Source organism: Theropithecus gelada, chromosome 10 (assembly GCF_003255815.1).
Source record: "Theropithecus gelada isolate Dixy chromosome 10, Tgel_1.0, whole genome shotgun sequence".
NCBI lineage: Eukaryota > Metazoa > Chordata > Mammalia > Primates > Cercopithecidae > Theropithecus > Theropithecus gelada.
The window spans coordinates 50,810,903-50,825,942 of NC_037678.1; positions in this window are offsets into that span (position 1 = coordinate 50,810,903).

A 15,040-nucleotide genomic window follows, 5' to 3' on the forward strand; every position below is an offset into this window, starting at 1 on the left:
GTACCTTGTTTTATGAGTAGGGAACATGTAGCACATGGGTTTTTGTTTTGTTTTGTTTTGAGACGGAGTCTCGCTCTGTCATTGCCCAGGCTGGGGTGCAGTGGCGCTATCTGAGTTCACTGCAAGCTCCGCCTCCTGGGTTCACGCCATTCTCTTGCCTCGGTCTCCTGAGTAGCTGGGACTACAGGCGCCCGCCACCACACCCAGCTAATGTTTTGTATTTTTAGTAGGAACGGGGTTTCACCGTGTTAGCCAGGATGGTCTCGATCTCCTAACCTTGTGATCCGCCCACCTTGGCCTCCCAAAGTGCTGGGATTACAGGCGTGAGCCCCCGCGCCTGGCTTTTTTTTTTTGAGTCAGGGCCTCACGCCATTTCTCAGGCCGGAGTGGAGGTGCACAATCTCTGCTCACTGTAATGTCTGCCTCCTGGGCTTAAGTGATTCTTTCACCTTCGTTTCCCAAACAGCTGGGACTATAGGCGTGTGCACCACCACAGTTGGCTAACTTTTAGATATTTTAGAGAGACGAGGTCTCATTATATTGCCGAGTGTGGCACATAGGTTTTTATGTTTTACTTTTTCCACTTAGCGTTTTACTATAAAGCATTTTTTACATTATAGTGTACTTAACAAATGACATTTTATTTTATTTTATTTATGTTTTTGAGATGGAGTCTCACTCTGTTGCCCAGGCTGGATTGCAATGGCATGATTTCGGCTCACTGCAACCTCTGCCTTTCAAGTTCAGGTGATTCTCCTGCCTCCGCCTCCCAAGTAGCTAGGACTACAGGCGCACACCACCACGCCCAGCTGATTTTTGTATTTTTAATAGAGATGGGGTTTTGCCATATGCAAATGACATTTTGAATGACAGCATAATATTTCTTTGAATAGACATCTCTAATTTACTTAACCAAGTGCTTTATATTCTCACAAGTTGCTTTGTATTTTATTTTCACTTTACAAGAAATGTTTTCTTTTTCTTTTCTTTCTTTCTTTTTTTTTTGAGACAGAGTCTGGCTCTTGTTGCCCAGGCTGGAGTGCAATGGCGCCATCTTGGCTCATTGCAACTTCTGCTTCCCAGGTTCGAGTGATTGTCCTGCCTCAGCCTCCCAAGTAGCTGGGATTACAGGTGGGTGCCACCACACCCAGTATTTTTGTATTTTTAGTAGAGATAGGATTTGACCATGTTGGCCAGGCTGGCCTCGAACCGCCAACCTCAGGTGATCCACTCACCTCGGCCTCCCAAACTGCTGGGATTAAAGGCATGAGCCACTATACCCTGCCACAAGTAATGTTTTCATTCCGAATCCTGGCCCTCCAAAAGCAAACGAAGAGAAAGTAGAGAGAGGCACTGACTCCTGCCCTGGGCCTGAGAAGTCACCTGTCTGGGATTGGATAAGCCTGACCAGCAAAGAAGCACTCAAAAATTCAGTTTTGTGTGTGATACCACAGAAAACCAGTGCTTAAGAATCTTGGCCTTGTTTTTGCATGTTTCAGAGAATTGCCAGCTGTTTGAAAGGGCATGCAGATCTCTACACAGTCATAGAAAAGTTAACAGAGGTTTATAGTATGAAGACTAAAAATAGCTACTGTTGATTCCATCCGTTCATTCACTCCGTTCATTCACTCCATAAACATTTCCTGAGCACTTACTCTGTCTCTGGCAGTTTTAATATTAGGGATATAGCGGTCAACACATACAACAGAAATCCCTGATAGCATGGGCCTTCCATTCTAGTGACACACAGTAGATTTTCTTGTAAGAATTTTGTTAAACTCCATTGGTTTATTGGGTGCCACGATCACTGTCTTAGGTATTTTAAGTGGATTGTCTTAATGGCATTGTCCAATACTAGGTACTGTCATTGTTCTATTTTCTAGGAAACAGAGGCTTAGCAGGGTTAATTAACTAGCCCAGGGTCCCACAGCTCGTAAACTGCTGTCTCTTGTCTCCCAGGTCTCAGCTCAGCTGTCTCTTTGGGACATCTTTCCAGACCATTCACTCTGTAGGAGTCACCTACCACTGAGTGGCATATTTTTGTTTGTTTGTTTGTTTGTTTTGCTTGTTTTTATTTTTTTGTTCCTACCTTGCCCACTACAAAATGTAGGCTCTGCGAGAGCAGTGCCCTTGTTTGACTAGTGAGAGTCCCAGTGCTTAGCACAAAGACTGGCACATAGTAGGTGCTCAGTAAATACTGGCTGCTTGATTAAATGAGCGAGTGAATAAAGAATAGGAGCAACAGGCATGGTGGCTCACGCCTGTATCCCAGCACTTTGAAAGGCAGAGGTGGGAGGATCTCTTGAGCCCAGGAGTTGGAGACCAGCCTGGGCAACATAGGGAGACTCCATCTTTACCAAGAAAATAAAAAATTAGCTGGGCATGGTAGTGCATGCCCGTGGTCTCAGCTACTTGGGAGGCTGAAGTCGGAGGATCCTTTGAGCCCAGGGGTTTGAGATTGCAGTGAGCCATGATTGTGCCACTGCACTCCAGCCTGGGATGGAGTGTGACCCTGTCTCCAAAAAAAAAAAAACCCCCAAAAAAACCCAAAAAACAGAAACATTAAAAAATCTCAAGAGCTTTACATTCCTAGTTCATTGGGGGGTATAAGTGGTGGTAGGACCCACAGTGGGCTTCAGTGAGGGTACATGTTGGGCACTGGAGCCAGAAGGAGGATAAACAATGGAATCCTCATCTGCACAGAAAAAGGGTATCCTTCCTTCCTGTTACGTCTCCCTCCTTCCTTCCCTTCTTTATCCGCATGACCCATGGCTGCAAGGAAGGAGCCACGTCCAGCCTCCTGCCTCTTGTTGGATGTGGAGCTCTTAGACCCCCTTGTGTGTCTCATGGAAGCTCCCATAGCAGTGCCAGCCACCATAGCAGGGTTGGAGGGAGGAGGCAGGCAGGCTTGGCAGTGCCAGTGGGGACCCTTGGTGTGTCCCTGCTGGGTTCCTGCCATTTGGATTCCTCCCTAGGTTGCCATCTAGACAATTCAGAGGTGGCTCTCAGATTCTACAGCTTGGTGAGATTGCCAGACTCTGGCTAAGAGGGCTGGCTCCGGGGTCAGCCTGCTGGACTCACATCCTGGCTCTGCCCGTTATGGGCTGTAAGACCCTGTAAGGTGCAGTGTCCTCATCTACAAGAGGGCGAGGATAGAAGCCCCTGACCGTAGGATGGTTGGGAGGAGCAAGGCAAGTCATTCGCCTTGAGGGCTTTGCCACAGCACTTGGCACACACTCTGCACTTACTCATGTTTTCGCTTATTGTTTTGGTGTCTAGGAAATTGCTTTCCACTGGATTTTGTTCTGTTTTCTGGAATCTTGTGGGCCATGCTGTGTGGGGTTGCCAGCCAGGCTTTGTGGCCTAGGCCTGCGTTAGAACCTATGACCAAGTGTCTTGGGTAAACACAAATGCGTGAGGTGAGGGAGGAGTGGTGGGCACTGGGGTATGTGAAAGGGGAATGAGTCATCAGCCTGCGCTTAGTGACAGAGCATCTTTTTGTGCCAGGCCTGGGGGAGGTGAATGGGATCTGGTCTCTGACCTACAAACTCATGGCAAGATCCGAGGCTGCAGACAGAGCTGTGTGCTGTTTGGGCAGCAGGGTGAGCTTTATTATTTTATTATTATTTTTATTTATTTTTGAGACAGAGTCTTGCTCTGTCACCCAGGCTGGAGTGCAAGTGACGCAATCTCGGCTCACTGCAACCTCAGCCTCCCGGATTCAAGCGATTCTCCTGCCTCAGCCTTCCAAGTAGCTGGGATTACAGGTGCCCACCACTCTGCCCAGCTAATTTGATTGGATTTTTTTTTTTTTTTTTTTTTAAAGTAGAGACAGGGTTTCACCATGTTACCCAGGCTGGTCTCAAACTCCTGAGCTCAGGCCATCTGCCTATCTCCCAAAGTACTGGGATTTCAGGGTGAGCCACCGCGCCCGGCCTATTTTGTTTTTAAATTAGAAAAAAGGCCGGGCGCGGTGGCTCAAGCCTGTAATCCCAGCACTTTGGGAGGCCGAGACGGGCGGATCACGAGGTCAGGAGATCGAGACCATCCTGGCTAACATGGTGAAACCCCGTCTCTACTAAAAAATACAAAAAACTAGCCGGGCGAGGTGGCGGGCGCCTGTAGTCCCACCTACTTGGGAGGCTGAGGCAGGAGGATGGCATAAACCTGGGAGGCAGAGCTTGCAGTGAGCTGAGATCTGGCCACTGCACTCCAACCTGGGCGACAGAGCGAGACTCCATCTCAAAAAAAAAAAAAAAAAATTAAAAAAAAAAAAAAATGTACTGAGTCAGAGTCACATGGTTTAATACTTAACAGGTATAGAGGTGTAGCCATTGCAAAGTCAGTTTCCCTCCCACTCTCTCTAGTCAGCTACCCTGTGCCTTCCCCAGGCAGTCAGTCTTACCATATTCTTCTGTATTGTTCTAGACATTTTTAAGCATTTATAAAAAAAAACACCATGCATCTTTATGTAGATAAATAGACATAGATTTTTCTTTTTTATTCTGTTATTAATATGCCCTACACAGTACATGTATTTTTCACTTAACCGTACATTCTGGCCGGCGGTGGCTCACGCCTGTAATCCCAGCACTTTGGGAGACCAAGGTGGGCGGATCACCTGGGGTCAGGAGTTTGAGACCAGCCTGGTCAACATGGTGAAACTGTCTCTACTACAAATACCAAACTTAGCCAGGCATGGTGGTGGGTGCCTGTAATCCCAGCTACTCGGGAGGCTGAGGAGGCAGAAGAATCACTTGGACCTGGGAGGTGCAGGTTGCAGTGAGCCAAGATCGCACCACTGCACTGTAGCCTGGGCGACTGAGTGAGACTCCGTCTCAAAAAAAAAAATTCTGAGTTCATTCCGTGTCAGTATATAACAACCTTCTTCACTACCTTTTTGAAATTATTTATTTATTTACTTGTTTGAGATGTGGGGACTATGTTGCCCAGACTGTCTCAAACTCCTGGGTTCAAGTGATTCTCCTGCCTCAGCGTCCCACATAGCTGGGACTACAGGCACACACCATTGCACCTGGCCTTTGATCATTATTTTAATGCCTTCATAGTATTACATTGAATAGTACCGTAGTGTGTTTAGCCAGTCTACCACTGATGGTCATTTAGATTATTTCTCCATTTTATTTGTTTGTCTGTCTGTCTGTCTACCTGCCTACCTACCTACTTATCTATTTAGTTGTCTCTAGAGGCGCTGTCACCCAGGCTGGTCTTGAACTCCTGGCCTCAAGTGAACCCGGGCCTGCAAAGTGCTGGGATGATAGGCGTTTGCCACTGAGCTTGGTCAGTTATATTTATTTTTTCTAATGGTTTATTATTACTAGGAATGTCACACAAGTCTTTGTGCCCATGTTAGACTGTATGGAATATCTGGAAGGGGAATGGCTGAAGTGAATGTACATTTGTAATTTTGATAGCATCGTCAAAATGTCCTCTGTGAGGTTATGCTGACTTAGATCCTTGCCAGCAGTGACAGCGCCTGTTTGTCCATCCTTGCCTTTATTAAGATTTTTGACTTTGGTCACAAAAAAATGATATCTTGGTGTGGTTTTAGTTTTGTATAATATTTAAAAATTGAGTCAGTTGCCAACATTTTGTAACTGAATATTTACTCTTCAGAATGTCTTTGTCTTGAAGAATCAGATGGTCTAGGCTTGTGTAGGAACTGGACTGGAGGTGTGCCCCATCCCACTGGACCTTGTGTTTATTTTCATTAATTATTTTTTCTCCTTCTCCTCCTCCCTCCTCCTTCCTCCCTCCCCTCCTCCACCTCCTTCTTTCTTCTTTTCTTCTCTTCTATTTTTAAAAAACAAATAGAGATGGGCTCTCACTATGTAGCTCAAGCTGGTTTCGCACTTCTAGCCCTAAGTGATCTTCCTGCCTCAGCCTTTCAAAGTGCTGGGATTACAGGCATGAGCCACTGCACCTAGCCTATGTATTTTTTATGTGGCTTGCTGGGCCTCTGTAGGTTTGAGTTTGCCAGTCCTGGTCTAAAGAGAAACAGACCAGTAAAGTCTAAGAGAGCCCGAACTGCTTCCTCCTCTCTTTGCGAAGAGCACAGAGTTGGGTTTGAAAGGATAGATAGAAGATAAAGGGACAGGCTTGCAGGAGGATGTCTGGTGTGAGTGGGTCTTACAGACATGTTGGGTAGTTTGATAGAAATGGAACGGTGGGGGAAGATGAGAGCATAGGGTTCTGGGGCATGCCTGCCTTGGTTGCAGGAGAGTGGCTTGGTAATGTGACAGCAGAGATGAAAAGGTGAGAAGACGAGAGCCTTGGACTTGAGTCTGATAGCTGTAGGATCATTGTGGAACTATCGCCTTTCCCTGTTTCTCCAGCCCTCAGTCTTTCCCTGTGAATATTCTGCTGCTCAGCAGGCCTGACTCCTCTTATAGAAGTATGACTCGCATGTCGTCCCACTCCCACACTTTCTTTTCCTGTGTTAATGTGCTAAGGATAATAGCCTCCAGCTCCATCCATGTCCTGCAAAAGACACAATCTTGTTCTTTTTTTATGACTGTGTAGTATTCCATATGCATATGTACCACGTTTTCTTTATCCGGTCTGTCATTGATGGGCATTGAGGTTGATTCCACATCTTTGCTTTGTGAAAAGTGCTGCAGGGAACATTTGTGTGCAGGTGTCTTTATGGTAGAATGATTTATATTCCTTCGGATATTGAAATAAACTTTAAATGTCACATTTTGGGTACTCAGCAGCCACATATGACTGGTGGCTACCGTGTCGGATGGTGCAGTATAGAATGGTTCCATCATCACAGAAACCTAGCGGGCAGTGCTGCGCCAGAGCAGGGCTCTCCACCTCAAGACTATTGACATTTGGGGCCAGATTACCCTCTCTGGTGGGGATCTCCTGGACATTTTAGGATGTTTAGCAGCATCCCTGGCCTCTACCCACTACGTGTCAGTAATACCCCACTCCCCTGCAGTTCTGACAATCAAACACATCCCTAGACGTTGTCAAGTGTCTGCAGGAGCAAAATAACCCTGCCCTGTTATTGAGAACAATTGCTGTTGACTAATTCAGACTGCTTTTCTTTCTTTTTTTTTTTTTTTTTTGAGACAGAGCCTCAATCTGTCGCCCAGGCTGGAATGCAGTGGCAGAATATTGGCTCACTACAACTTCCTTCTCCGGGGTTCAAGCGATTCTTCTGCCTCAGTCTCCCCAGTAGCTGGGACTAAAGGCACCTGCCACCATGCCCAGCTTATATATATATATATATTTAGGCAGAGTCTCGCTCTGTCACCCAGGCTGGAGTGCAGTGGCGCGATCTCAGCTCACTGCAGCCTCTGCCTCTTGGGTTCAAGCAGTTCTCCTGCCTCAGCCTCTGAGTAGCTGGGACTGCATCCACACCCAGCTAATTTTTGTATTTTTAGTAGAGACGGTGGGGTTTCACCATGTTGGCCAGAATGGTCTTGATCTCCTGACCTCTTGATCCACCTGCCTCAGCCTCCCAAAGTGCTGGGATTACAGGAGTGAGCCACCGCACCTGGCCCATGCCCAGCTAATTTTTGTATTTTTAGTAGAGACAAGGTTTCGTCATGTTGGCTAGGCTGGTCTCCAACTCCTGACTTTAAGTGATTCTCCCGCCTCGGCCTCCCAAAGTACTGGGATTACAGGCATGAGCCACCATATCTGGCTACTTTTAATTTTTCTTGGTGTTCTTTTTGGATCTGCCCAACATCAATGCTGAGACTGTTCTTTCCTGGACCTTGTAACTTCCTGGAAGGTTCGTGTGTCATGCAGAGAATTCAGCAAATATTTGCGCAGTGCTTACTGATTATAGGGGAACTCGCAGCAGAGATGATGGTTTCTGCGGAGGCCAACTCCTTCCCAACTCCTTGTTATATTAGTTACCTTTTTCAGAAACATTGTTCCCTTGGCTCTGCTCCTCTAATATTTGCTTTTCCCTTGCATTTCAGCCAGATTGTATGAAACCATTGCGTATCTGGTTAGCAGACTATCTGCTGTTAAAACCTTTATTTGTCTTAGAGTCCAATCCTAAGAAAATTCATTTCGGTTTTCCTTTATATAAATGGTCTAGGCTGGGCGTGGTAGCTCATGCCTGTAATCCACCTTGGAAGGCCCAGGTGGGTGGATCACCTGAGGTCAGGAGTTTGAAACTAGCCTCGTCAACATGGTGAAACCCCATCTCTACTGAAAATACAAACATTAGCTGGCCGTGGTGGTGCAGGCCTGTAGTCCCACTACTCAGGAAGCTGAGGTGGGAGGATCGCTTGAGCCTGGGAGGCGGAGGTTATATTGAACCGAGATTGGGCCACTGCATTCCAGCCTGGGTGACAGAGTGAGACCTTGTCTCAAAAAAAAAAAAAAAAAAAAAAAAGAATAAATAAATAAATAAATAAATGGTCTGAGCAGGAAACAATGTAAACTAAGTTATTTCTAAACTTACATTTTAACCTAGTTGAATGACTGTTGTTATCAATGGGTGAGAAAGTTATTTCATATTTTCCTTTTTTATCTGGAAAAATAGCTTAAGAGAAAGAACTTTTTTTTTTTTTTTTTGAGATAGAATCTTACTCTTTCACCCAGACTGGAGTACAGTGCCAGAATCTCAGCTCACTGCAACCTCCACCTCCTGGGTTCAAGAGATTCTCCTGTTTCAGCTTTCTGAGTAGCTGAGACTACAGGTATTTGCCACCGCACCCGGCTAATTTTTGTATTTTTAGTAGAGACAGGGTTTCACCATGTTGGCCAGGATGGTCTCAATCTCTTGACCTCATGATCCACCTGCCTCAGCCTCCCAAAGTGCTGGGATTACAGACGTGAGCCACCGCGCCTGGCCTAATTCCTTACTCTTAAAGAATTCGGTCTTGCAGCCCATCTCCCCAGCCTGTCTGGAATGTGGGATGGAAGTTTATTTGTCATGGCAGTGTCAGACGGTCCAGTTTCAGTTTGGTGTTAAGGAACAACAGCAGCACCCACACCACCAAGGTGACAGCTGCCACAACACAGCTTCGGGCCACTGCTCCTCTGGAACCCTGAGGCGCCAGGGAGCTGAAGTCCATCCATGCGACACTCGGGGTGTGGCTGCAGCTTCCCCGGGAAGAGAGAGCTGCGTGTATAAATCCACTTCTCAGTAGGGAGGCTGGCTGTCACCTCTCTTGTTTGGACAGATGTGGGGGAATTTGGTCACTTGTAGTAAATTTGCCACCAAGCTCAAGGTTTCTGCTGCGGGACAACAGTTCCAAAATGTTGGGCAGGCAATGGTTCTGGATGCTACAGTGATAAATTTAAAGAATTCATGGGCAGGAACTGAATCGCATTGAGACATTTGGCAAGATGCTTATTTATTTTTCAATTTCCCTTTAGTATTTACAGTCCTGTCAGGGCCCACTTTTTAACACCAAACACTTGCTAACTTCTCAGCAATAAAGAAAGGAGGGACCAGGCGCGGTGACTCATGCCTGTAATCCCAGCACTTTGGGAGGCTGAGGCGGGTGGATCACCTTAGGTCAGGTGTTTGAGACCAGCCTGGCCAACATGGTGAAACCCCGTCACTACTAAAAATACAAAACTTAGCCGGGCGTGGTGGTGCACACCTGTAATCCCAGCTGCTTGGGTGGCTAAGGCACAAGAATTGCTTGAACCCAGGAGGCGGAGGTTGCAGTGAGCTGAGATTGCGCCACTGTACTCCAGCCTGCGCGACAGAGCGAGACTCTGTCTCAAAAAAAAAAAAAAAAAAAAAAAAAGAAAAACAGAAAAAGAAAAAGAGGAGGAGCAGCAGCAGCAGGGTAGGCTTCGGGCTCAGAGGCACTGCCAGCTGCAGCAGCCAGCCGGAGTGGAGTAACACACTTTGCTTTTCATTGTGCTGGTTTTGTTATTTATCTTCTATTTATGGCAAGTGATACTGGTTTCTAGTTATGGTAATGGCATGAGGTTATCTTTTTTTTTTTTTTTTTTTTTTGAGACAATGTCTTGCTCTATTCCCTAGACTGGGACAGCAGTCCCAGCAGCATGATCAGGGCTCACTGCAGCCTCGACTTTCTGGACTCAAGTAATCCTCTGTCCTTAAACCCCCACCTAGCTGAGACTATAGGCATGTGCCACCACACCTGGCTAATTAGTTTTGAATTTTAGTAGAGATGAGGTCTCACCATGTTGCTCGGGCTGGTCTCCAACTCCTGAACTCAAGCGATCTTCCCGCCTCGGCCTCTCAAAGTGTTGGGATGACAGGTGTGAGCTATCCCTGGCCAGAGGTTATCATTTAAAATACATTTATGTAAATGGAGTGAATCCATTTTAAACAAATAGTTTATATATAAAACCTAGAGCAGGAGTTCTCAACTGGGCACAAGTGGCGTTTTGGGCTAGATACTTCTCTGTTGTGGCTGTTGCCTGTGCATTGTAAGGTGTCTCGCGGCATCTCTGGCCACCTCCATTCACTCCATGCTACCATCTTGGAGTTGTGACAACCAACAGTGTCTCCAGATATTGCAGGATACCCACCCTGGGGGTGCAAAATTGCCTCTAGTTGAGAACCACTCATGTAAGGTGATCAAATTTAGACAAAATCGTGTAGTTAGAAGCTAGAGGTATTTGGAGATCATAGAAATCCCATGTGTATATGAAAATGGCTGAAGTTTGGGAAACTCTGTTCAGGCAAGCTTCCCTCCATTGTGAGGTCCACTTACTTTTTCTTTTTTTCTTTTTTTAGACAGAGTCTTGCTCTTGTGGTCCAGGCTAGAGTGCAGTGGTGTGATCTTGGCTCACTGCAACCTCAGCCTCCCAGGTTCAAGCTCTTCTCCTGCCTCAGCCTCTCAAGTAGCTGGGATTACAGGCATGCGCCACCACGCCCGGCTAATTTTGTATTTTTAGTAGAGGTGGGGTTTCACCATGTTGGTCAGGCTCGTCTCGATCTCCTGACCTCATGATCCACCTACCTTGGCCTCCCAAAGTGGCGTGAGCCACCATGCCTGGCCTGTGAGATCCACTTACTAATGTTCATGTGTGCGTCCTTTGCCACTGACATCAGTTCAAGAGTAAGGTGGAAGGAGGTGTCTTGAAAGGGATGCTCTCCAGCAGCGTTGCCCAGTAGAACTCTCAGCCATGATGGAATGTTCTGTGTCTGCACAGTCTAGTCCGTAGTTAGTGGTCACATGTAGCTATGGAGCACTCAGTGTGGCCAGGGAAAAGGAGGACTTGAATTATTTTAATTAATTGAAACTTAAAATAGCCACATGTGGTAGAAGCCGCCAAGGTGGACAGCACAACTGTAAAGAAGTCAGAGTAGTAAGGACAGGATGATGAAATGCAGGCTTTAAGGTGTAGACTGTACTCTTTAAACATTATAATTGGGGCCGGGTATCGTGGCTCACGTCTGTAATCCCAGCACTTTGAGAAGCTGAGGTGGGAGGATTGCTCGAGCCCAGGAGTTGGAGACTAGTCTGGGTAACACAGTGAGACTGTTTCTACTAAAAATAAAAAAATAAAAAAAAATTATCCAGGCGTGGTGGCACACACCTGTAGTCCCAGCCACGTGGGAGGCTGAGGCAAGAGGATCACTTGCGCCTGGGGAGAAGGAGGCTGCACTGAGCCATGATGGTGCCACCGCACTCCTGCCTGGGCGACAGAGTGAGACCTTGTCTCAAAAAACAAAAACAACACCACAAAACCCATTAGAATTGAAGACATATAAAACCAACAGGAATGTGTCTTTACACATGGCCCAACCGCGTGGCAGAGAGAAATCTTTTTTTTTATTTTTTTGAGATAGAGTTTTGCTCTTGTTGCCCAGGCTGGAGTGCAATGGTGTAATCTTGGCTCACTGCAACCTCCACTTTCTGGGTTTAAGCGATTCTTCTGCCTCAGTCTCCAGGGTAGCTGGGATTACAGGTGCCCACCACCACGCCCGGCTAATTTTTTTTTTTTGAGATGGAGTCTCACTCTTGTTGCCCATGCTGGGGTACAATGGCACGATCTCAGCTCACCACAACCTCTGTCTCCTGGGTTTAAGCAGTTCTCCTGCCTCAGCCTTACAAGTAGCTTGAATTACAGGCATGCGCCACCACCCATCTAATTTTGTATTTTTAGTAGAGACAGGATTTCTTCATGTTGGTTAGGCTGGTCTTGAACTCCTGACCTCAGGTGATCCACCTGCTTTGGCTTCCCAAAGTGCTGGGATTACAGGCGTGAGCCACCATGCCCAGCCTAATTTTTTGTATTTTTTGTAGAGACGGGGTTTCACTATGTTGGTCAGGCTGATCTTGAACTCCTGACCTCAGGTGATCCACCCGCCTTGGCCTCCCAAAGTGCTGGGAATACAAGCATGAACCACCGCGCCTGGCCTGCCAGACAGGAATCTTAAAAGATTTTAGGTAGCGGCTGACAGACTCCCAACTAAAATTGGTTTGAGTTGGCTGGGGCATGGTGACTCACACCTGCAACCCCAGCACTTTGGGAGGCTGAGGCGGGCAGATCCCTTAAGTCCAAGGAGTTTGAGACCAGCCTGGGCTATATAGGGAGACCCCTGACTCTGCAAAAAATTATAAAATTAGCCAGGTGTGGTGGTGCATGCCTGTAGTCCCATCGGGAGGCGGAGGTGGGAGGATTGCTTGAGTCCAGGAGGTAGAGGCTCCAGAGAGCTATGATCTCGCCACTGCACTGCAGCCTGGGTGACAGAGTGAGACCCTGTCTCTAAATAAATAAATAATAATGAAACAAAGTAAACTGGCTTGAGCAAAGTAAAATACAACAAAAGCCATTTTATTGACTCTGAGACTGAAAGTCTGGGGATGGGTGAATCTTTGCACTCTCTCGAGGTTATCAGGAACTTCTCGTCTCTGCTGTCCTCCTTGGGGGCTTCATTTTCAGGCCGACTAGTCCCTAAATGGGAACAGGGCGTCTATGTCCTCCCCAGGCGTGTTTTCTGCTACCATAGCAACCCCAGGGAGAAGAGCACGTCTTTCCAAGTATTTCTAGCAAAATCCCAGCCAGGGGTCTCACTGTCCCTTCTCAAGCCATCATGTCCAGAACATCCAGGGCTCTCCCTGGCTAAGCCTGGAGTCTGCACTCATCATGCCTGAAATTCAGAGATGGGGTTGGGCTCAGCTAAACCCCGTGGAAAGAAGATGGAGGAAATTGACTTTTAAAACCATGATTAAAGAGTAAGTGTAGGTGAGGTCAGGAGATCGAGACCATCCTGGCTAACAAGGTAAAACCCCATCTCTACTAAAAAGTAGAAAAAATCAGCCGGACGTGGTGGTGGGTGCCTGTTGTCCCAGCTACTAGGGAGGCTGAGGGAGGAGGAGGCGGAGCTTGCAGTGAGCCAAGATCATGCTGCCTGCTCTCCAGTCTGGGAGACAGAGCAAAACTCCATCTCAAAAAGAAAAAAGAGCAAGTGTAGGATAGAAGAAAACTCTGTATGGCAGCCTAGGACTGAGGGAATAGACCTAAGAAAGGACATACTTGGAAGGGGCCCCTCTGTGGGGCCAGGGTTCAGACCTGGTTGGGGACATTGGGGTCCAGGCTGTTGGATGGCAAGAAAGTTGGGGGGCTTGCAGGGCCAGAGCTGGTCTGCACCCATGGGGAAGGGGGAAGCAACCTTCCAAGTGCAGATGGGGCTGGTGAGTCATAGCTGGTGGTTCACACGTGTCCCTCCAGAGTGTTGCTCTGTCACCCAGGGTGGAGTACAGTGATGCGATCTCAGCTCACTGCAACCTCTGCCTCCCAGGTTCAAGTGATTCTCTTGTCTCAGCCTCCCGACTAGCTGGGACTCAGGCCTACAGGCACCTGCCACCACGCCTGGTTAATTTTTGTAGTTTTAGTGGAGGCGGAGTTTCTCCATGTTGGCCAGGCTGGTCTCGACCTCCTGACCTCAAGTGATCCACCCACCTTGGCCTCCCAAAGTGCTGGGATTACAGGCGTGAGCCACCGCATCCAGCCTCCCTCCAGCGTTCTCTACTGAGAAAGCTTAACACTGGAGCTCTGAAAAGGAGAGAGGCAAACACTTTATTTATTTACTTATTTAGTTATTATATTATTATTATTATTATTATTATTATTATTATTTGAGACGGAGTCTCGCTCTGTCGCCCAGGCTGGTGTGCAGTGGCCCGATCTCCACTCACTGCAAGCTCCGCCTCCCGGGTTCATGCCATTCTCCTGCCTCAGCCTCCCGAGTAGCTGGGTCTACAGGTGCCTACCTCCACGCCCGTATTTTTAGTAGAGACGGGGTTTCACCATGTTAGCCCGGATGGTCTCGATCTCCTGACCTTGTGATCTACCCGCCTCGGTCTCTCAAAGTGCTGGGATTACAGGCATGAGCCACTGCGCCCGGCCTGTTTTTTATTTATTTTTATTTTATTTTATTTTTTTGAGACAGAGTCTTGCTCTGTTTCCCAAACTGTAGTGCAGTGGTGTGATCTCTGCTCACTGCAACCTCCGCCTCCCGGGTTCAAGAGAGTCTTCGGCCTCAGCCTCCCTGGTAGCTGGGATTGCAGGTGTGTCATGCACCACCATGTCCGGCTAACTTTTGTATTTTTAGTAGAGACAGGGTTTCCCCACGTTGGCAAGGCTGGTCGTGAACTCCTGACCTCAGGTGATCTGCTCACCTCGGCCTCCCAAAGTACTGGGATTACAGACGTGAGTCACTACATCCGGCCGAGAGGCATACACTTTCAATGGGGCTTGTGCTGTCCTACAAGTAGGAGAGAGAGAGCTGGAACTGAAGCTGGAGCTGCAGTCTGGGCCTTGGTTTGATCCTTGGCCTTTGGCCAGCACAGCCTAAGACCCTTAGTAGTGTGGGCACGAGCACGCTTCCCAAGTTTGGAGTGGGCAGTGTAGGCAAGTCGATGAATTTTGCTGCCGACACCCTTTGAGATCTTGGGCTCAACCTCTTTGGACTTTGCAAGGGTCTTGATAGCCTCAACGTGTGCACTCATGGCCTTGGTGGTGTTGGCCTGCATCTTCTTCATGCCCTTCTTGTTGTACTTCTTGGCAAAGTGCATGTTCCTCAACTTGGGGTTCACCCACTTAAGAA